Below are 22309 nucleotides of genomic sequence, written 5' to 3' on the forward strand. Positions count from 1 at the left end.
GTCGTGACCAGAAGCGCTGCCAGGTCTGCCGGCCTGGTCGGGCAGGGATTCTGAAGTCCGTAGTCAATGAGCAGGTCCGAGTATCGTAGTATTTGTGACCGTAGCCGGGAGACACGACTACGCTGTTAACTGCCCGGCTGGGCATGGCGTGACTGGGACCTGCTGGGAGACTGAGGCCTGACCGGCCTAGCCTGTGACCGTGAAGTTGCCCTCCCCGGCTGTGTCTGAGTTGCGTGCGTGGCCGTGACGCCACCTCCCGCAGATATACCCACCCCGTGCCTGTGTTCAACGGGAGTGCGGCCGAGTCCGTGGATGTGACCGCCTCACCCCTGTAGTCCCGAGGGGACCCTGCATCGTGATTAGCGGTAACGGTACCCCTCCTGCAGCCGTGGTAGTATTGCTCACGAGTTGGTCGTCGTGAGGTTACTGCGTGCCGTTGTGGCCGGCCTTAATAATGAGTCTGTAGTCGTAACGGATTTGTGCCTGCAGTCGTGGCAGGGCTTTAGAGCGGGTCTGTTGTCGTGACAGACTGATGCCTGCAGTCGTGGCAGGACTTTATAATGTGTCTGTAGTCTATAACTGTCACACAGCGCAAAAAAAAACAGGTCTCACATCTCTATTCAACCAAATCTGCACAGTTTTAGCTGGTCAAGTTATTTGTAGTGACCGTCAAAGCAGGCTTTTTGTTCTGGGTTGAAAAAGCATTCCAAAATTTGCCATTCTGAAAATAACTAGTTTGTGGTATTTGAGGCCTACTTGAAATCTATCCCAAAAAGAAAATCTTACATTGAAGTTATTGATAGTGTCATTCAGAAAAACCTAAGACACACGCTAGCCTGCTGATAGAAGTGTCATTCTGTGATTAAACCTATAACTGTCACACAGCGCAAAAAAAAACAGGTCTCACATCTCTATTCAACCAAATCTGCACAGTTTTAGCTGGTCAAGTTATTTGTAGTGACCGTCAAAGCAGACTTTTTGTTCTGGGTTGAAAAAGCATTCCCAAATTTGCCATTCTGAAAATAACTAGTTTGTGGTATTTCAGGCCTACTTGAAATCTATCCCAAAAAGAAAATCTTACATTGAAGTTATTGATAGTGTCATTCAGAAAAACCTAAGACACACGCTAGAGTGCTGATAGAAGTGTCATTCTGTGATTAAACCTATAACTATCACACAGCGCAAAAAAAAACAGGTCTCACATCTCTATTCAACCAAATCTGCACAGTTTTAGCTGGTCAAGTTATTTGTAGTGACCGTCAAAGCATACTTTTTGTTCTGGGTTGAAAAAGCATTCCCAAATTTGCCATTCTGAAAATAACTAGTTTGTGGTATTTCAGGCCTACTTGAAATCTATCCCAAAAAGAAAATCTTACATTGAAGTTATTGATAGTGTCATTAAGAAAAACCTAAGACACACGCTAGCGTGCTGATAGAAGTGTCATTCTGTGATTAAACCTATAACTGTCACACAGCGCAAAAAAAAACAGGTCTCACATCTCTATTCAACCAAATCTGCACAGTTTTAGCTGGTCAAGTTATTTGTAGTGACCGTCAAAGCAGACTTTTTGTTCTGGGTTGAAAAAGCATTCCCAAATTTGCCATTCTCAAAATCTTGGTGAACGGGAACAATAAGGAAAACATCTAATAAGGGACGCGGACGCGGACGTGGACATGGTCGTGGTGGTGTTAGTGGACCCTCTGGTGCTGGGAGAGGACGTGGCCGTTCTGCCACAGCCACACGTCCTAGTGAACCAACTACCTCAGGTCCCAGTTACAGCGATATTTGGTGGGGCCCAATGCCGTTCTAAGGATGGTAAGGCCTGAGCAGGTACAGGCATTAGTCAATTGGGTGGCCGACAGTGGATCCAGCACGTTCACATTATCTCCCACCCAGTCTTCTGCAGAAAGTGCACAGATGGCGCATGCAAACCAAGCCCATCGGTCTGTCACATCACCCCCATGCATATCAGGGAAACTGTCTGAGCCTCAAGTTATGCAGCAGTCTCTTATGCTGTTTGAAGACTCTGCTGCCAGGGTTTCCCAAGGGTATCCACCTAGCCCTTCCCCACGGGTGGAAGAGATAGAATGCACTAACGCACAACCACTTATTTTTCCTGATGATGAGGACATGGGAATACCACCTCAGCACGTCTCTGATGATGACGAAACACAGGTGCCAACTGCTGCGTCTTTCTGCAGTGTGCAGACTGAACAGGAGGTCAGGGATCAAGACTGGGTGGAAGACGATGCAGGGGACGATGAGGTCCTAGACCCCACATGGAATGAAGGTCGTGCCACTGACTTTCACAGTTCGGAGGAAGAGGCAGTGGTGAGACCGAGTAGCAAAAGAGGGAGCAGTGGGCAAAATCAGAACACCCGCCGCCAAGAGACTCCGCCTGCTACTGACCGCCGCCATCTGGGACCGAGCACCCCAAAGGCAGCTTCAAGGAGTTCCCTGGCATGGCACTTCTTCAAACAATGTGCTGACGACAAGACCCGAGTGGTTTGCACGCTGTGCCATCAGAGCCTGAAGCGAGGCATTAACGTTCTGAACCTTAGCACAACCTGCATGACCAGGCACCTGCATGCAAAGCATGAACTGCAGTGGAGTAAACACCTTAAAAACAAGGAAGTCACTCAGGCTCCCCCTGCTACCTCTTCTGCTGCTGCCGCCTCGGCCTCTTCTGCTGCTGCTGCCACCGCCTCGGCCTCTTCCTCTGCCTCTGGAGGAACGTTGGCACCTGCCGCCCAGCAAACATGGGATGTACCACCAACACCACCACCTGCGTCACCAAGCATCTCAACCATGTCACACGGCAGCGTTTAGCTCTCCATCTCTCAAACATTTGAGAGAAAGCGTAAATTCCCACCTAGCCACCCTCGATCCCTGGCCCTGAATGCCAGCATTTCTAAACTACTGGCCTATGAAATGCTGTCATTTAGGCTGGTGGACACACACAGCTTCAAACAGCTCATGTCACTTGCTGTCCCACAGTATGTTGTTCCCAGCCGCCACTACTTCTCCAAGAGAGCCGTGCCTTCCCTGCACAAACAAGTGTCCGATAAAATCAAGTGTGCACTGCGCAACGCCATCTGTGGCAAGGTCCACCTAACCACAGATACGTGGACCAGTAAGCACGGCCAGGGACGCTATATCTCCCTAACTGCACACTGGGTAAATGTAGTGGCGGCTGGGCCCCAGGCGGAGAGCTTTTTGGCGCACGTCCTTCCGCCGCCAAGGATCGCAGGGCAACATTCTTTGCCTCCTGTCTCCTCCTCCTCCTACTCAGCTTCCTCCTCCTCTTCTTCCACCTGCTCATCCAATCAGCCACACACCTTCACCACCAACTTCAGCACAGCACGGAGTAAACGTCAGCAGGCCATTCTGAAACTCATATGTTTGGGGGACAGGCCCCACACCGCACAGGAGTTGTGGCGGGGTATAGAACAACAGACCGACGAGTGGTTGCTGCCGGTGAGCCTCAAGCCCGGCCTGGTGGTGTGCGATAATGGGCGAAATCTCGTTGCAGCTCTGGGACTAGCCGGTTTGACGCACATCCCTTACCTGGCGCATGTGCTGAATTTGGTGGTGCAGAAGTTCATTCGCAACTACCCCGACATGTCAGAGCTGCTGCATAAAGTGCGGGCCGTCTGTTCGCGCTTCCGGCGTTCACACCCTGCGCTGCTCGCCTGTCTGCGCTACAGCGTAACTTCGGCCTTCCCGCTCACCGCCTCATATGCGACGTGCCCACCAGGTGGAACTCCACCTTGCATATGCTGGACAGACTGTGCGAGCAGCAGCAGGCCATAGTGGAGTTTCAGCTGCAGCACGCACGGGTCCGTCGCACTGCGGATCAGACCCACTTCACCACCAATGACTGGGCCTCCATGCGAGACCTGTGTGCCCTGTTGCGCTGTTTCGAGTACTCCACCAACATGGCCAGTGGCGATGACGCCGTTATCAGCGTTACAATACCACTTCTATGTCTCCTTGAGAAAACACTTAGGGCGATGATGGAAGAGGAGGTGGCCCAGGAGGAAGAGGAGGAAGAGGGGTCATTTTTAGCACTTTCAGGCCAGTCTCTTCAAAGTGACTCAGAGGGAGGTTTTTTGCAACACCAGAGGCCAGGTACAAATGTGGCCAGACAGGGCCCACTACTGGAGGACGAGGAGGACGAGGATGAGGAGGAGGTGGAGGAGGATGAGGATGAAGCATGTTCACAGCGGGGTGGCACCCAAAGCAGCTCGGGCCCATCACTGGTGCGTGGCTGGGGGGAAACACAGGACGATGACGATACGCCTCCCACAGAGGACAGCTTGTCCTTACCTCTGGGCAGCCTGGCACACATGAGCGACTACATGCTGCAGTGCCTGCGCAACGACAGCAGAGTTGCCCACATTTTAACGTGTGCGGAATACTGGGTTGCCACCCTGCTGGATCCCCGGTACAAAGACAATGTGCCCACCTTACTTCCTACACTGGAGCGTGATAGGAAGATGCGCGAGTACAAGCGCACGTTGGTAGACGCGCTACTGAGAGCATTCCCAAATGTCACAGGGGAACCAGTGGAAGCCCAAGGCGAAGGCAGAGGAGGAGCAAGAGGTCGCCAACGCAGCTGTGTCACGGCCAGCTCCTCTGAGGGCAGGGTTAGCATGGCAGAGATGTGGAAAAGTTTTGTCACCACGCCACAGCTAACTGCACCACCACCTGATACGGAACGTGTTAGCAGGAGGCAACATTTCACTAACATGGTGGAATAGTACCTGTGCACACCCCTCCACGTACTGACTGATGGTTCGGCCCCATTCAACTTCTGGGTCTCCAAATTGTCCACGTGGCCAGAGCTAGCCTTTTATGCCTTGGAGGTGCTGGCCTGCCCGGCGGCCAGCGTTTTGTCTGAACGTGTATTCAGCACGGCAGGGGGCGTCATTACAGACAAACGCAGCCGCCTGTCTACAGCCAATGTGGACAAGCTGACGTTCATAAAAATGAACCAGGCATAGATCCCACAAGACCTGTCCATCCCTTGTGCAGATTAGATATTAACTACCTCCCCTTAACAATATATTATTCTACTCCAGGGCACTTCCTCATTCAATACTATTTTTAATTTCATTTTACCATTATATTGCGGGGCAACCCAAAGTTGAATGAACCTCTCCTCTGTCTGGGTGCCGGGGCCTAAATGTGTGACAGTGGCCTGTTCCAGTGGTGGGTGACGTGAAGCCTGATTCTCTGCTATGACATGAATACAGATTCTGCGCTGACATAAGGCCAGATTCTCTGTTACGGGACCTCTCTCCTTTGCCTGGGTGCCTGGGCCTAAATGTGTGACAGTGGCCTGTTCCAGTGGTGGGTGACGTAAAGCCTGATTCTCTGCTATGACATGAAGACAGATTCTGCGCTGACATAAGGCCAGATTCTCTGTTACGGGACCGCTCTACTCTGTCTTGGTGCCGGGGCCTAAATGTGTGACAGTGGCCTGTTCCAGTGGTGGGTGACGTGAAGCCTGATTCTCTGCTATGACATGAAGACAGATTCTGTGCTGACATCAGGCCAGATTCTCTGTTACGGGACCTCTCTCCTCTGCCTGGGTGCCAGGGCCTAAATGTGTGACAGTGGCCTGTTCCAGTGGTGGGTGACGTGAAGCCTGATTCTCTGCTATGACATGAAGACAGATTCAGCGCTGACATGAAGCCAGATTCTCTGCTATGGCATGAAGAGACTGATTCTCTGCTGACATGAAGCCAGATTCTTTGCTATGGCATGAAGAGACTGATTCTCTGCTGACGTGAAGCCAGATTCTCTGCTATGGGACCTCTGTCTAATTGATATTGGTTCATTTTTATTTTTTTTATTTTTATTTTAATTCATTTCCCTATCCACATTTGTTTGCAGTGGATTTACCTACATGTTGCTGCCTTTTGCAACCCTCTAGCTCTTTCCTGGGCTGTTTTACAGCCTTTTTAGTGCCCAAAAGTTTGGGTCCCCATTGACTTCAATGAGGTTCGGGTTCGGGACGAAGTTCGGATCGGGTTCGGATACCGAACCCGAACATTTCCGGGAAGTTCGGCCGAACTTTTCGAACCCGTACATCCAGGTGTTCTCTCAACTCTATTCTTGGGCTTCGCAAATTTCTATAGAAAATTCATTAAAAATTATTCGGTGATTGTAAAACCCCTTACTGACATGACTAGGAAGGGGACTGATTTTTCTAAATGGTCTGACGCCGCTAAAATTGCTTTTTCCTCGCTAAAAGAGAGGTTTACCTCAGCACCTGTACTAATCCAACCTGATGTCTCCCAGCCTTTTATTGTTGAAGTCGATGCGTCAGAGGTGGGAGTGGGGGCTGTGCTGTCTCAGGGTCCGTCTCCTGGCAAATGGCGTCCTTGTGCTTTCTTTTCTAAAAAACTATCTGCAGCAGAAAAGAACTATGATATTGGCAATAGGGAACTATTAGCTATTAAACTAGCGTTTGAAGAATGGCGTCACTTTTTAGAGGGGGCAATCCACCCCGTCACTGTGATTAGAGACCACAAAAACCTTCTGTACCTCGAATCAGCTAAGCGTCTCACCCCTAGACAAGCTAGGTGGTCGCTAATTTTTTACCAGGTTTAACTTTATTATTACCTATCCTCCTGGGGCAAAAAATACCAAGGCAGATACATTATCTCGTTGTTTCCCTGGAGGGGGTAATGTGAGTGATCCGGTACCCATTCTACAAAGAGGAGTGGTTGTCTCTGCGGTACACTCTGTTCTGGAGGGGAAGGTGTTAGAGGCCCAGGGGGACTCCCCGGTCTCTTGCCCCTCAGAGAAATTGTTTGTACCGTTGAACCTGAGTCTTGAATTATTAAAGGAACATCATAATTCGGCACTTGCTGGGCACCCGGGTAGTAAAGCAACCTTGGAGCTATTGTCTCGTCGTTTTTGGTGGCCAAGGTTGCGTCAGGATGTAATGGATTTTGTGTCTTCTTGTTCTACTTGTGCGCACGCGAAAGTCTCTCATACACGTCCTGCAGGGTCTTTATTGCCACTTGTCATTCCCAATAGGCCATGGACACATCTGTCAATGGATTTTATCACTGACTTACCTTTGTCTGCGGGTAAAACAGTTATCTTGGTAGTAGTGGACAGGTTTAGCAAAATGGTACACTTCATTGCGTTACCCGCACTACCTAATGCTAAGACTCTTGCTCAGGTATTCATCAGTGAAATCGTGAAGCTTCACGGGGTCCCTTACGATGTTGTTTCGGATCGGGGAACCCAGTTTATTTCAAAATTTTGGAAAGCTTTTTGTTCCCGTTTGGGGGTACACTTGTCCTTTTCCTAAGCTTTCCATCCTCAGTCGAATGGACAGACTGAGCGTACCAACCAAAACCTTGAGACATATCTAAGATGTTTTGTGTCTGAAAACCAAGAGGTGTGGTCATCATATTTACCATTAGCCGAGTTTGCCATAAATAATCGCCGTCAGGAATCTACTGGTAAGTCACCATTTCTTGGTGCATATGGTTTTCATCCCCAATTCTGTACTTTCAAAGAAGGGGGGTCTTCTGGGGTTCCCGAAGAGGAACGGTTTTCGTCATCTCTTTCGTCTGTATGGCAGAAGGTGCAAGCTAACTTGAAAAATATGGGAGGTAAATATAAATGCATGGCTGATAAGAGACGGTCGCCAGGTCCGGACCTAGGAGTGAATGACTATGTGTGGTTGGCTACTAGGAATATTAAATTAAAGGTTCCCTCTTGGAAACTGGGTCCTAGGTTCATTGGCCCTTACAAAATAGTAGCCATCATTAACCCCATGGCTTTTCGCCTGGAGCTACCTCAGACTTTTAAAATCCATAACGTCTTCCATAATTCGTTACTCAAGAAGTATGTTCCACCTCTAGAACCGTCACCGCTGCCACCCCCTCCTGTTGTTGTGGATGGTAATCTAGAGTTTCAAATATCCAAAATTGTTGATTCTCGTCGGGTCCGCCGCTCTCTTCAATATCTGGTGCATTGGAGGGGTTACGGTCCCGAGGAAAGAATGTGGGTTCCAGTGTCTGAGGTAAACGCCGACAAGTTAGTTCGGGCTTTTCATGCCTCTCATCCTGAGAGACCTAGTCCTGAGTGTCCGGAGGCCCCTCGTAGAGAGGGGGGTACTGTTACGAGGGTGTCAAGAGCCACGCCTGACTCCGCTATACCCGGGGTCAGGAAGTCGCAGCGGGTGGCTGCGCACTCTATGTAGAAAGATAGAGCTGTTTCTTTATGGTAGCTTTCTGGGTTTGCCTTGCAACCCTTTTTGGCTCACTCAGGGATCCGTAGCTCCTTTTCCTCAGCTGTTTCTTGTCCAGCACTCCCAACCTCCTTATATTCCCCTCTCTCACTTTTCTGGTTGCCACATATAGAGCTTCCTGCCTGGACTTCTATACTGACCCACTGGAGCTGTGTAGCTGTGTTCCCTGGTTGTTGTTCCAGAACGTTACCCTCCGGATCCCTGTTGGGCCTTTGTGGTCTACTGTGGTCGCCCACCTGGGATTATATGTTTGTCTGTATTGTCTGTCCTCTCCTTGGTGTTTTCCTCTTCGTGTCAGTGGTGTGGACTAGTGATCCCACCGCCCCGTTCACTACATAGGGCTCATCTTAGGGAAAGCCAGGGTTTAGGCACGTGATCGGCGTACGGGTGAGGAACCCATCTAGGGACGTCAGGGCAGTCAGGTGCCAGCCGCAAGGTGAGTCAGGGGTCACCACCTTTCCCTTCCCTTGGACAGGGCCTTCCAATTTCCCTCCCTCTGCGTGACGCCGATCATTACAATTGTATTATATCCAGGGGCGTAGCTAAAGGCTTACGGGCCCTGGTGCAAGAGTTAAGCTTGGGCCCCCATTCTCTTAGTGCTTGTTGGCAAGGGGCAGGGGAGCACATAGCCTTCCTGCTGCCCGAGGCAAACATTGAAAGGGCACCCCCTTATGCCAAATTCTTCACCTAACCCCTTCCCTCCAGCCAGAGGTGTAAATTGACCAGCATGCACTTTCTATAATGCCAGTGTCTTATGTGGCACAAGGGTCTTTGGGCCCCTCAGGCTCCTGGGCCCGGTAGCGACTGCTACCTCTGCACCCCCTATAGCTAGGCCCCTGATTATATCAAATCTCCTATGTGTATTCAAGTGTAGGTGTGCCCTACTATTCTTTTAATTATATGCCTTTCTAATAGAGTTAAGCGGACACCTGGATGTTCGGGTTCGGCAGGTTCGGCCGAACTTGAAAAAAAAGTTCGGGTTCGGGACCCGAACTTGACCCGAACCCGAACCCCATTGAAGTCAATGGGGACAGAACTTTTGGGCACTAAAATGGCTCTAAAATATTCCTGGAAAGGGCTAGAGGGCTGCAAAAGGCATCAAAATGTGCTTAAGAGCATGACAGCTGTTCTGCAAACAAATGTGGATAGGGAAATGACTTAAAATAACATAAAATACAGAAAAATTAAAAATAAAATCTGGATCTAGGAGTAGGAGGTTGAGGAGGCGGTGGATGTGGCGGTGTAGGTTGATGTGGCGGTGTAGGTGGAAGCGGCGGTGAAGGAGGAATAGGTAGCCAACATTAATTTGTGTTATTTTTTTTTTTTTAATTGGGGTATCCCCCAAAATATTGGGACATATAACAAAATAAAACAAAGAATAAGTGCACTTGAGTACAAGAATGGATGGTTGAGGCTGGTATAAATGTCTATTCTGCACAAGGTACGGACAAGTCCTGTGGGATCCATGCCTGGTTCATTTTAATAAACGTAAGCTTGTCCACATTGGCTGCGGCCTGTGATAATGCTCTCTGCCGTACTAAACACACGTTCACACTATACACTGGCTGCAGGGCAGGTCAGCACCTCCATGGCTGACAAAGCTTTTCCACATTTTGGCCATGCTAACCCTGCCTTCTCAGGTGCTGGTGGTGCCCCAGCTGCGTTGGCGACCTCTTCCTCCTCCTCTGCCTTCACCTTGTGCTTCCACTGTGCCCCCGCTGTCAGGTGGGAATGCCATCATCAGCGTGCGCTTGTAGTCGCGCATCTTCCGATCAGTAACATATGTTTTCACTAAATTTAGTTCCCTGTCAGCAATGCAGAGCAGGGGTTCATTCACGGCAAAAGGGGGTTCTTGTCACCCAGCAATAGAACAGAGGATTTTGAGAGATTTAGGCCCCTGTCACCCAGGTACAGCAGGGGTTCATTAACGGCAAAAGGGGGTTCTTGTCACCCAGCAATTAGAGATGTCCCGAACTATTCGCCGGTGAACAGTTCCCGACGAACATAGCTTGTTCGCGTTCGCCGCGGCGGGCGAACATATGCGATGTTCGGTCCGCCCCCTATACATCATCATTGAGCAAACTTTGACCCTGTACCTCACAGTCAGCAGACACATTCCAGCCAATCAGCATACCCTCCCTCCCAGACCCTCCCACCTCCTATCAAAAAGCAAGGACAGCATCCATCTTAGATTCATTCTGAAGCTGCAGTGTCACAAATTTGACTAAGTTGTAATCGCAATGCGATTAATACAGGTTTTATTAATCGCATTGCGAATTCAACTTAGAGCTGGGTTCCTAATGGTTGTATTGCTAGAATATAACAAAGATTGAGAATATAGTGGTATATTAGTTATATTCGTCAATTCTAGCAATACAACCATTAGGAACTCAGATCTAAGTTGTAATCGTAATGCGATTAATGCTGAGTTCACACGGGCGAGATTTCCGCGCGGGTGCAATGCGTGAGGTGAACGCATTGCACCCGCACTGAATCTTGACCCATTCATTTCTATGTGGCTGTGCACATGAGCTGTGATTTTCACACATCACTTATGCGTTGCATGAAAATCGCAGCATGCTCTATATTGTGCGTTTATCACGCAACGCAGGCCCCATAGAAGTGAATGGGGCTGAGTGAAAATCGCAAGCATCCGCAAACAAGTGCGGATGCGGTGCAATTTTCACACATGGTTGCTAAGATGACAGTCTATTCACTGTATTATTTTCCCTTATAACATGGTGATAAGGGAAAATAATAGCATTCTTTAATACAGAATGCTTAGTAGGTGGTCAATTGAGGGTTAAAAAATAAAAAAATAATTAACTCACCTTCTCCTCTTGATCGCGTAGCTGCCGGTCTCTTCTTACTTCTTTAATCATGAGCTGCCAGCTAAGGGACCTGTGGTGACATCAGATCACATGGTCCAATCACATGTGATTGGACCATGTGATCTGACGTCATCACAGGTCCTTTAGCCGGCAGCTCATGATTAAAGAAGTAAGAAGAGACCGGCAGCTACGCGATCAAGAGGAGAAGGTGAGTTAATTATTTTATTTTTAATTTATTTTTTTATTGACAATTTTTATTGTTTTATCAAGATAATAAATTATAGATAGCCATACATTGCATAGTATCAGGTAAGGAAATCAAGTTGATAATCACATATACAGGCAAAAGATACATTTCACAATCGGTGTAAGCCGAAGAGTATAGGCAAGGAAGCTTATGTATGCAATAACATAACAATAACAACAGTTAGACATGGGTTTATCTGGAGTAATTACTATGGTGAGTGTACAACTTGTAGTAAAGAACATTTCTTGTACCTTAGGAGAAGTAAAGTGGAGTATAAAGAAAGGTCATGGGAAGTTCCTATAACTCTTCCAGGGTGACCATATTTTGCGGAAGGTAGGCCTTATCCTTTGCTCCCAGTGGGATATTTCTTCGAATCTATATATCTGGTCAACCTTGTTCACCCAGTGGTCTAATTTTGGGGTTTCGGGGGAGAGCCAGTGAGAGGGCAAGAGTAATCTGGCCGCTGCCTATAGTAAAGAGAAGAGAGAAGCTTTGTGTAGGTTTGTTCCCTCCATCCCCAGAGTAAGCAAAACCAGCTCTGGGGTGCATGGAAAGGAGGTTTTGCAGATTTGATTACTAAGTTTAACTATTTCAGACCACCAAGCTTCGATAGGTTCACAGGACCACCAAATATGGAAGTAAGTCCCCCTTTCCTTGAGGCATCTCCAGCAAACATCTGGAGATCCTGGTTTGTAAAGGCAGGTCTTGTCGGGGGTTCTGTACCAGCGTAGGAGAATTTTATAACTGTTTTCTTGGATGTGAATGCATCTAGAGATCTTGCAGTTTCGGAGATCGAAAAGGTCTTCCCAAAATCTCTCTCCCAAAGGCCCAATGCAGCTGGTTTTGGACATGGGGGGAATGTCTTAAGAGACCTATATATTGTTGAAATTGCTTTGGGAGGGGGCAGCGAGTGACTTAACAGCCTCTCGAACCAGCTATCATCTCTGGGGGAGGGGGAGTATTTTTTATGAGAAGTAGTGTTTTCGATCTAAGAAAACGAGTAGGAGTATCATTTTTGGAGGTCAATCCTAGTTTCTTGTGGAGCTCCTCTTCAGTAGGCAAACAGCCCTCTGAATCTAGAATGTTAGATAGGGGGAGCCTGGAGCACCTTAAGGAAGTAGGGCAACTTTCCCTTAATTCTTTAGGCCAAGGGCTAAAACATCTTTAACTTGTAAGAGAGGAGAGGGGAGCGCCAAAGCCCCGCTACTTGCCGAGAACCACCTCCAGACCTTTAAAGTATTCCGGATCATGGAGTTTGGTATCAGGCTAGGTGCTGGAGGTGGTCTGTCAGCCAGCAGGAGGGCTTGGGCAGGGATGTTGAGAAAAGTGCTCTCTAAAACAATCCATGTTTTATGAGGGGGGTTTCTAATCCAGTCAACTGCCCTGGAGAGTTGGATGGCCTGCATATAGACTTCAGGATCCGGTAAACCAATACCTCCATGAGCTCTAGGTTTGGTGAGTGTGTCAAAAGATATACGTGGGCTTTTCCCCTGCCATATATAATTGCGAATCTTCTTATTTAAGGTGATAAAATAGGTTTTGGGGATCTCAATAGGGAGAACTTGCATCAGGTAGGTCAATCTAGGGATTACTAGAGACATAAGGATGTTCTTCCTTCCCAACCAGGACAGGTAAGGGAGATCCAAAGAGTCCAGCGGGGCAGCCATTGAAAGCAGAAGGGGTTTATAGTTTATTTTGAATAAATCAGGTAAGCAGGGGGTGAGCTTCACCCCTAGGTATGTTAGATGTAGGGTGTGCCAGTTAAATGGGGAGTTTTTCTGGAGGGATGAGAGAACAGGGGTTGAGAGGCCAACAGGAAGCACTTGGGATTTGGAGGGGTTCACTTTAAATTTAGATAGGGAGCCAAAGTGGCTAAGAGTCGAGAGGATGATGTTCATAGCTTTACAGGGGTTAGTTGTAAGAATTAGTAGATCGTCAAGTTTAAACTCACATCCTTCCACTGATAGGCCTCTAATTTTATTTTCTTGTCTGAGGGATTGTAAGAGAGTCTCCATCACTAGGACAAAGAGGAGGGGGGAAAGTGGGCATCCCTGTCTCGTTCCGTTCCTGATTGGGAATGGAGAAGATAAGATTCCATTGACGGACACGGACGCCGAAGAGTGAGTGTACATAGAGAACACAGCATTGATATAGGGTTCAGGGATCCCAAATCTAGACAAGGTCAATTTGATGTAGGACCAGTCCACCCTGTCGAAAGCTTTTTCAGCATCCGTGCCGATCAGGACTAGTGGGATGGATTTGTGGGTAGCGTAATATAGGGCATTTAAGACTTTTGTGGTGTCTTCCTCGCGGCCCTTGACAAAGCCCACCTGATCAGGGTGAATCAAGCTGGGTAGAAGAATCTGTAGCCTAGTGGCAAGCATTTTGGCAAACAGTTTAAGATCTACATTGAGTAGTGAGACGGGGCGGTAATTGGGGCACATTGATGGGTCCTTGCCCTCCTTTGGGATGATTGTAATAGTGGCTCTGGTCATATCAGTGGAGATGGAGTGATTCGCCATGGAGAAATTACATATGGGAAGAAGGTAGGGAAGGAAGGAATTTCTAAAAGCCGAATAGTATGACAAAGGGAGGCCGTCAGGGCCTGGGCATTTACCCTTGGGGGAGAAATTGACAGCCAGTGTCAGCTCAGAGATCGTGAATGGTTTTGTTAGGGAGTCTCGCTGGGATATTGTAAGGGTTGGGAGTCTAAGGGTTTCCAGGAACGAGTTGATATTAGCCTCTCTTCCCTGGGAGGGATCTGGAGGTCTAGAGGTACAGTGACTCATAATAAAGCTTGAATTTCTTCAGCTTTAAATAAAAGATCTACCTGGGGGGATTTGATGGTCTGGATGTGGCGGGATCCTCTTCTCTGTTTGATTCTCTGCATCATAAATTTTGATGCTTTGTTACCGTGGGTGAAGAACTTCTGTTGGGCAGACAGAAAATACTTAGCCGAACGTTCATTCAGAAGGTTCTTCAATTCTGTTCTGAGAGAAGAGAGTTCCGTCAGCTGACGAGCAAGTAATGATTGTTTATGTGCTCTTTCTAGAACGTGTATTTTTGACAACAAAGTTGTATATTTTTTTTCAGATTCCTTTTTCAGGAAGGAGCAGAGGCCAATTAACCTACCTCTGATATAAGCTTTGTGGGCATCCCACAAAACTTGGGGGGAAATGTCTGGGGTGTGGTTGGTGGAGAAGAATTCGTCTAGGAAGGAGGAGATTTGTGATTTGTGATTGGGGTTACCCAGCAAGGACTCCTTGAACCTCAAATTGATGTTCTTACCCGACCCGGAAGCAGGATGCACATCACAGTATACTGGGGAGTGATCCAAAGGAGTCATATCACCAATCTTGGCTGAGGAACAGGATTGTAGATGTTCTCTTGAGATAAAGATGTAGTCTATCCTGCTATATGAATTATTTGCTCAGGAATAAAAAGAGTAGTCTAGTGAGTTAGGATTAAGTCATCGCCAGGTATTTAACACCCCTAAATTAAAAAGTTTGGTTTGTATTAATTTGAGGGCTTTTGAGGGGATAGAAGATCTCTTGGAGGAGGTGTCTATGAGGGGGTGGAGGGCCAGGTTAAAGTCACCTGCTATAATCAATATCCCTTCTCTGTAGATTTCTATAAGTGAAAAGAGGGAAGTGAGCCAAGTGACTTGGTCCTTATTTGGGGCATATACAGTACAGACCAAAAGTTTGGACACACCTTTTCATTCAAAGAGTTTTCTTTATTTTCATGACTATGAAAATTGTAGATTCACACTGAAGGCATCAAAACTATGAATTAACACATGTGGAATTATATACATAACAAACAAGTGTGAAACAACTGAAAATATGTCATATTCTAGGTTCTTCAAAGTAGACACCTTTTGCTTTGATTACTGCTTTGCACACTCTTGGCATTCTCTTGATGAGCTTCAAGAGGTAGCCCCCTGAAATGGTTTTCACTTCACAGGTGTGCCCTGTCAGGTTTAAGAAGTGGGATTTCATGCCTTATAAATGGGGTTGGGACCATCAGTTGCGTTGAGGAGAAGTCAGGTGATAGTCCTACTGAATAAACTGTTAGAATTTGTATTATGGCAAGAAAAAAGCAGCTAAGTAAAGAAAAACGGCCATCATTACTTTAAGAAATGAAGGTCAGTCAGTCAGCCGAAAAATTGGGAAAACTTTGAAAGTAAGGGCTATTTGACCATGAAGGAGAGTGATGGGGTGCTGCGCCAGATGACCTGGCCTCCACAGTCACTGGACCTGAACCCAATCGAGATGGTTTGGGGTGAGCTGGACCACAGAGTGAAGGCAAAAGGGCCAACAAGTGCTAAGCATCTCTGGGAACTCTTTCAAGACTGTTGGAAGACCATTTCAGGGGACTACCTCTTGAAGCTCATCAAGAGAATACCAAGAGTGTGCAAAGCAGTAATCAAAGCAAAAGGTGGCTACTTTGAAGAACCTAGAATATGACATATTTTCAGTTGTTTCACACTTGTTCGTTATGTATATAATTCCACATGTGTTAATTCATAGTTTTGATGCCTTCATAGTCATGAAAATAAAGAAAACTCTTTGAATGAGAAGGTGTGTCCAAACGTTTGGTCTGTACTGTACATTGACAAGTGTGAACAAGGTCTGCCCTATTAGGCCCTTTAGGAGAAGGAATCTGCCATCAGGGTCCTGAGTGTGGGATTTATATTGGAAAGCCAGCCCTTTATGAAAACCAATACTAACCCTCTCGAGGCGGCACCACCAGCCCCACCATGATACCAACAAGGAAATTTGGAATAGGAGAGATTCGGATAATTATCATGTTTAAAATGAGTTTCCTGTAAGAAAACTATTGAACACTTCTCCTTATTCAAAAGTGAGAGAATTTGGCATCTTTTTGATGGTGACCTCAGCCCTTTGACATTATATGAGACTATTCTAAGGTCATTCATGTTGTGTGGCGAGGGTTGAGAAAATAAATGCATAAGTTTGTCTGGCTGTGTTGGTATAACCGGTTGGCGAGAGGGGGAGGAGAGAGCCGCCCCAAGGAGAGGAAGGACCCAGCGACCAAACAGGAAAGTGGTACCTCAATCTATTTCCAGACCACCCATGTCTGAGAACCAAAGTAAGAACATAAGAAACAATAACATATAATATGTTAACTAGGAGCGTGTGCTGAACATAGTGTAGAGAGCAGCATAACTCCCAGTGGGGGTTAAAAATTGTACAAAACATTGCTATGATGTACTTTGAGAACAAGGGAGATGGGAGGCAAGAGAACAGGAAAGGTAAGAAGAAAAGTAGTAGAAAGAGTATAAAGAGTATAAGTAATATAAGGAGGGTTATATTATAACATGGTATATCAGCCTTGTTTAAGATGAGGATCCAGGGAAGGATCAAAGGAAGATTATCAGAAGAGTGAGAAGAATGGGGGAGTGACAGGAGGAGGAGTAAGAGGGGGCAGCAGTTGGGCTTGGGATGGTGTGGCCCCAATGGAGGGGTATTAAATCAGTGAGGAGGAGATCCACTCATTCCCCCATTGTGAGCCTTCTGGGTGTTGATTTAGAATTTCCTCTTCTGCCCCTTTGAGGTTTAGGAGTCTGCTGTTTTTCCCAGAGCTCAAGAGGTGGGAGGTTAGGCAGATTGTCCAAGTCCTGGACTGGGTCCCAGTTCTGTATTTCTTGCGGTTCAATCCTCAGGAGCTCAAAAACTTGGTCCAAGTCATGAAACGAGGAGATATTTATTCTGCGGCCTTCTTGCATAAAAAGAAAGTCCAAAGGGGAAGGACCATCTGTATAGGACATTTTTTTTGATCTGAGCCAATCTGTTAATGGCTTCAGGGCCCTTCTCTTCCTCAGTGTTGACTGTGCCAGATCTTGGAATATGAGGATGTCTTGACCGTCCCATTTGACAAATTTAGCTTCTCTGGCCTTGGAGATGACAGCTTCCTTTACAGGGAAGTGCATAAACTTGCAAATTATATCCCTAGGAGGGGCTGTGGAGGCTGGCTTGGGCTTGAGGGCCCTGTGGGCTCTTTCCAGCAGCACTTCATGTGCGGAGTCTGGGTCCAGGAGGGAAAGGCATATTTGGACAATGGTGTTAGGTATGTCACCAGGGGTAACCGATTCTGGGATGCCCCTGAAGCGTAGATTGTTGTGCCTCCCTCTATTTTCTTGATCCTCCAAGGCATTATATAGGAACTTCATATTAGTTTGAATCGCGTGGAGGTTTTGTTTTACCGCAGTTTGGTGCTGTAAGATAGCGGTTTGTGACTCCTCCAGTGATTCCACTCTGCGCCCTATGTGACGGACGTCCTGCTTTATCAACAAGAGGTCGGAGCTTAGAGGTTCCAAAGCAGAAGCCAGGGAGGAGGCGAGGGCTTCTCTAAGGTACGTGCGAGAAATGGGCAGAGTGTCCGCATCAATCTTACCTCCATGAGCGGTGTCAGGAGCCTCCGACTGTTTGTGGCTTGCGGTGCGCGGCGAGGTCGGCGCCATCTTGGATTCTCTCGCAGCATAAGCGGAGGCCGCTTTTTAAATGAATTTCTCCATTTCCCCTTCAGTATTTGAGGTTCTGTGTTGGTTGGATGAGTCACCAGCCTTAGAGCCTCCGATCTTCAAAATCCTGGATCGAACAGGCTGAAAACCAAGCTGTGTGGGCGATTTAATTGACGGAGCTACTGCTGCATGCGACCAGTCAGTTCAGGCGCTAGCTCCGCCCCCATTAATTTTTATTTTTTAACCCTCAATTGACCACCTAATAAGCATTCTGTATTAAGGAATGCTATTATTTTCCCTTATAACCATGTTATAAGGAAAAATACTAACATCTACACAACACCGAACCCAAACCTGAACTTCGGTGAAGAAGTTCGGGTCTGGGTGTACCACAATCAGTTTTTTATCACATGCGTGCAAAACGCATTGCACCCGCACGATAAAAACTGAACAACGGAACGCAATCGCAGTCAAAACTGACTGCAATTGGGTACCTACTTGTGTGGGTTTGCTGCAACGCATCCGGAGGCACAGCAAGGGTTTGTATATGCCAAAAATGGTAAAATGGCACCCGACAATTGAAAATAAGAATTTTTTCAATTTAGGGCACTAAAATTGGCACTTTTTTAAATTAAAATGGCTCTAAAATAGTCCTTGAAAAGGCTAGAGGGATGTAAAAGGCAGTAAAATGTGCTTAAGAGCATGGCAACTGCTCTGCAAACAAATTTGGATAGGGAAATAACTTAAAATGAATTACAAATTATTAACCTGCAACTCAGAGAAGGAGGTGGATATGGAGTCGGAGGTTGAGGAGGCGGTGAATGTGGTGTTGTAGGTGGACGCAGCAATGGAGGAGGAGGAGGTAGCCAACAATGTTTTTTTTTTTTTTTTATTGGGGTAGGTAGCCCCCAAAATATTGGGACAAATAAAAAAAAATAAAAAAAAAGAATCATTGCACTTTACTTGAGTACAAGAATGTATGTTTGATGGTGGTATAAATGTCTATTCTGCACAAGGTACAGACAAGTCTTGTGGGATCCATGCCTGGTTCATTTTACGCTGGGTTCACACATCAGCGTACCGAAGGAGCGCTCTGTATGCGTGATTTTATCGGGCGTACAGACGCGTCTCCGGCAACAAGCAAACGCCCTTTGTCGCGCGTTCCCGGAAGTCTATGTATGGGAACGTGTGACAATACGCCCCAAAGAAGCTCCTGTACTTCTTGGGGCGTAGGGCGTTTTACAGCGCGTTCGTACGCGCTGTAAAACGCTCAGGTGAGAACCATTCCCATAGGGAATCATTGGTTCTTGCCTGTTGGGCGTTTTACAGAGTGTAGGAACGCGCTGTAAAATGCTCAGGTGTGAACCCAGCGTAAATGAACGTGAGCTTGTCCACGTTGGCTGTGGACTGGCGGCTGTGTCTGTCTGTAATGACACCTCCTGCTGTGCTAAATACACGTTCAGAGAGTACACTGGCTGCAGGGCAGGCCAGCACCTCCAAGTCATACAGGGCAAGCTCTGGCCATGTGGACAATTTGTAGACCCAGAAGTTGAATGGGGCAGAACCATCAGTCAGTACGTGTAGTTATGTGTACAGGAACTGTTCCACCATGTTGTTCAAATGCTGCCTCCTGCTAACACGCTCCATATCAGCAGTTCGGTCCGGTTGTTGCGGCGAGGTGACAAAGCTTTTCCACATGTCGGCCATGCTAACCCTGCCTTCTGAGGTGCTGGCGCTGACACAGATGCGTTGGCGACCTCTTCCTCCTCCCCTGCCTTCGCCTTGAGCTTCCACTTGTCCCCCGGCGTCAGTCGGGAATGCTCTCAGGAGTGCGTCTACCAGCGTGTGCCTGTAGTCGCGCATCTTCTGATCACGCTCCAGTAAGGGAATTAAGGACGGCACATTGTCTTTGTAACAGGGATCCAGCAGGTTGGCCACCCAGTAGTCAGCACACGTTAAAATGTGGGCAACTCTGCAGTTGCGCAGGCACTGCAGCATGTAGTCGCTCATGTGTGCCAGGCTGCCCAGAGGTAAGGACAAGCTGTCCTCTGTGGGAGGCGTATCGTCATCGTCCTGTGTTTCCCCCCAGCCACGCACCAGTGATGGGCCCGAGCTCCTTTGGATGCCACTCCGCTGTGAACATGCTTCATCCCCATCCTCCTCCTCATCCTCCTCATCCTCCAGTAGTGGGCCCTGGCTGGCCAAATTTGTACCTGGCCTCTGCTGTTGCAAAAATCCTCTTTCTGAGCCACTTCTAAAAGACTGGCCTAAAAAGTGTTAGAGATGACCCCTCTTCCTCCTCCTCATCCTGGGCCACATCCTCTTCCATCATCACCCTAAGTGTTTTCTCAAGGAGACATAGAAGTGGTATTGTAACGCTGATAACGGCGTCATCGCCACTGGCCATGTTGGTGGAGTACTCGAAACAGCGCAACAGGGCACACAGGTCTCGCATGGAGGCCCAGTCATTGGTGGTGAAGTGGTGCTGTTCCACAGTGCGACTCACCCATGCTTGCTGCAGCTGAAACTCCACTATGGCCTGCTGCTGCTCGCACAGTCTCTTCAGCATGTGCAAGGTTGAGTTCCACCTGGTGGGCACGTCGCATATGAGCCGGTGAGCGGGAAGGCCAAAGTTACGCTGTAGAGCAGACAGCTGAGCGGCAGCAGGATGAAAACGCCGGAAGCGTGCACAGACGGCCCGCACTTTATGCAGCAGCTCAGAAATGTCAGGGTAGTTGTGAATAAATTTCTGCACCACCAAATTCAGCACATGCGCCAGGCAAGGGATGTGCGTCAAACTGGTTAGTCTCAGAGCTGCAACGAGATTTCGCCCATTATCGCACACCACCAGGCCGGGCTTGAAGCTCACTGGCAGCAACCACTCGTCAGTCTGTTGTTCTATACCCCGCCACAACTCCTGCGCCTTGTGGGGTCTGTCCCCAAACACATTAGTTTCAGAACGGCCTGCTGACGTTTACCCCTGGCTGTGCTGAAGTTGGTGGTGAAGGTCTGTCGCTGACCTGATGAGGAGGTGGTAGAAGAGGAGGAGGAAGCCGAGTAGGAAGAGGAGGCAATAGGAGGCAAAGAATGATGCCCTGCGATCCTTGGTGGCGGAAGGAAGTGCGCAAAACAGCTCTCCGCCTGGGGCCCAGCCGCCACTACATTTACCCAGTGTGCAGTTAGGGAGATATAGAGTCCCTGGCCGTGCTTACTGGTCCACGTATCTGTGGTTAGGTGGACCTTGCCACAGATGGCGTTGCACAGTGAACACTTGATTTTATCCGATACTTGGTTGTGCAGGGAGGGCACGGCTCTCCTGGAGAAGTAGTGGCGGCTAGGAACGACGTACTGTGGGACAGCAAGCGACATGAGCTGTTTGAAGCTGTCCGTCTCCACCAGCCTGAATGACAGCATTTTAAAGGCCAGCAGTTTAGAAATGCTGGCATTCCGGGCCAGGGATCGAGGGCGGCTAGGTGGGAATTTACGCTTTCTCTCAAAGGTTTGTGAGATGGAGAGCTGAACGCTTCCGTGTGACATGGTGGAGATGCTTGGTGACAGAGGTGGTGTTGTTGGTGGCACATCCTCTGTTTGCTGGGCGGCAGGTGCCAACGTTTCTCCAGAGGTGGAGGAAGAGGCCGAGGCAGCAGCAGAAGAGGGAGCAGGAGGGGCCTGAGCCCTTTCTTGGTTTTGAAGGTGCATACTCCACTGCAGCCCGTGTCTCGCATGTAGATGCCTGGTCATGCAGGTTGTGGTAAGGTTCAGAACGTTAATGCCTCGCTTCAGGCTCTGATGGCACAGCGTGCAAACCACTCGAGTCTTGTCGTCAGCACATTGTGTGAAGAAGTGCCATGCCAGGGAACTCCTTGAAGCTGCCTTTGGTGTGCTCGGTCCCTGGTGACGGTGGCCAGTAGCAGGTGAACTTTTTTGGCGACGGCTGCTCTGCTTTTGCACCCTGCTCACGCTTTTGCTACGCTGTTGGCTCGGTCTCACCACTGCCTCTTCCTGCGAACTCTGAAAGTCAGTGGCACGACCTTCATTCCATGTGGGGTCTAGGACCTCATCATTCCCTGCATCGTCTTCCACCCAGTCTTCCTCCCTGACCTCCTTTTCGGTCTGCAAACTGCAGAAAGACGCAGCAGTTGGCACCTGTGTTTCGTCATCATCAGAGACGTGCTGAGGTGGTATTCCCATGTCCTCATCAGGAAACATAAGTGGTTGTGCGTCAGTGCATTCTATGTCTTCCACTTCTGGGGAAGGGCTAGGTGGATGCCCTTGGGAAACCCTGCCAGCAGAGTCTTCAAACAGCATAAGAGACTGCTGCATGACTTGAGGCTCAGACAGGATCCCCGATATGCACGGGGGTGATGTGACAGACTGATGGACATGGGTTTCAGGCGCCACCTGTGCGCTTTCTGCAGAAGACTGGGTGGGAGATAATGTGAACTTGCTGGATCCACTGTCG

Source organism: Bufo bufo, chromosome 4, assembly GCF_905171765.1.
Source record: "Bufo bufo chromosome 4, aBufBuf1.1, whole genome shotgun sequence".
NCBI classification, from domain to species: Eukaryota; Metazoa; Chordata; class Amphibia; order Anura; family Bufonidae; genus Bufo; species Bufo bufo.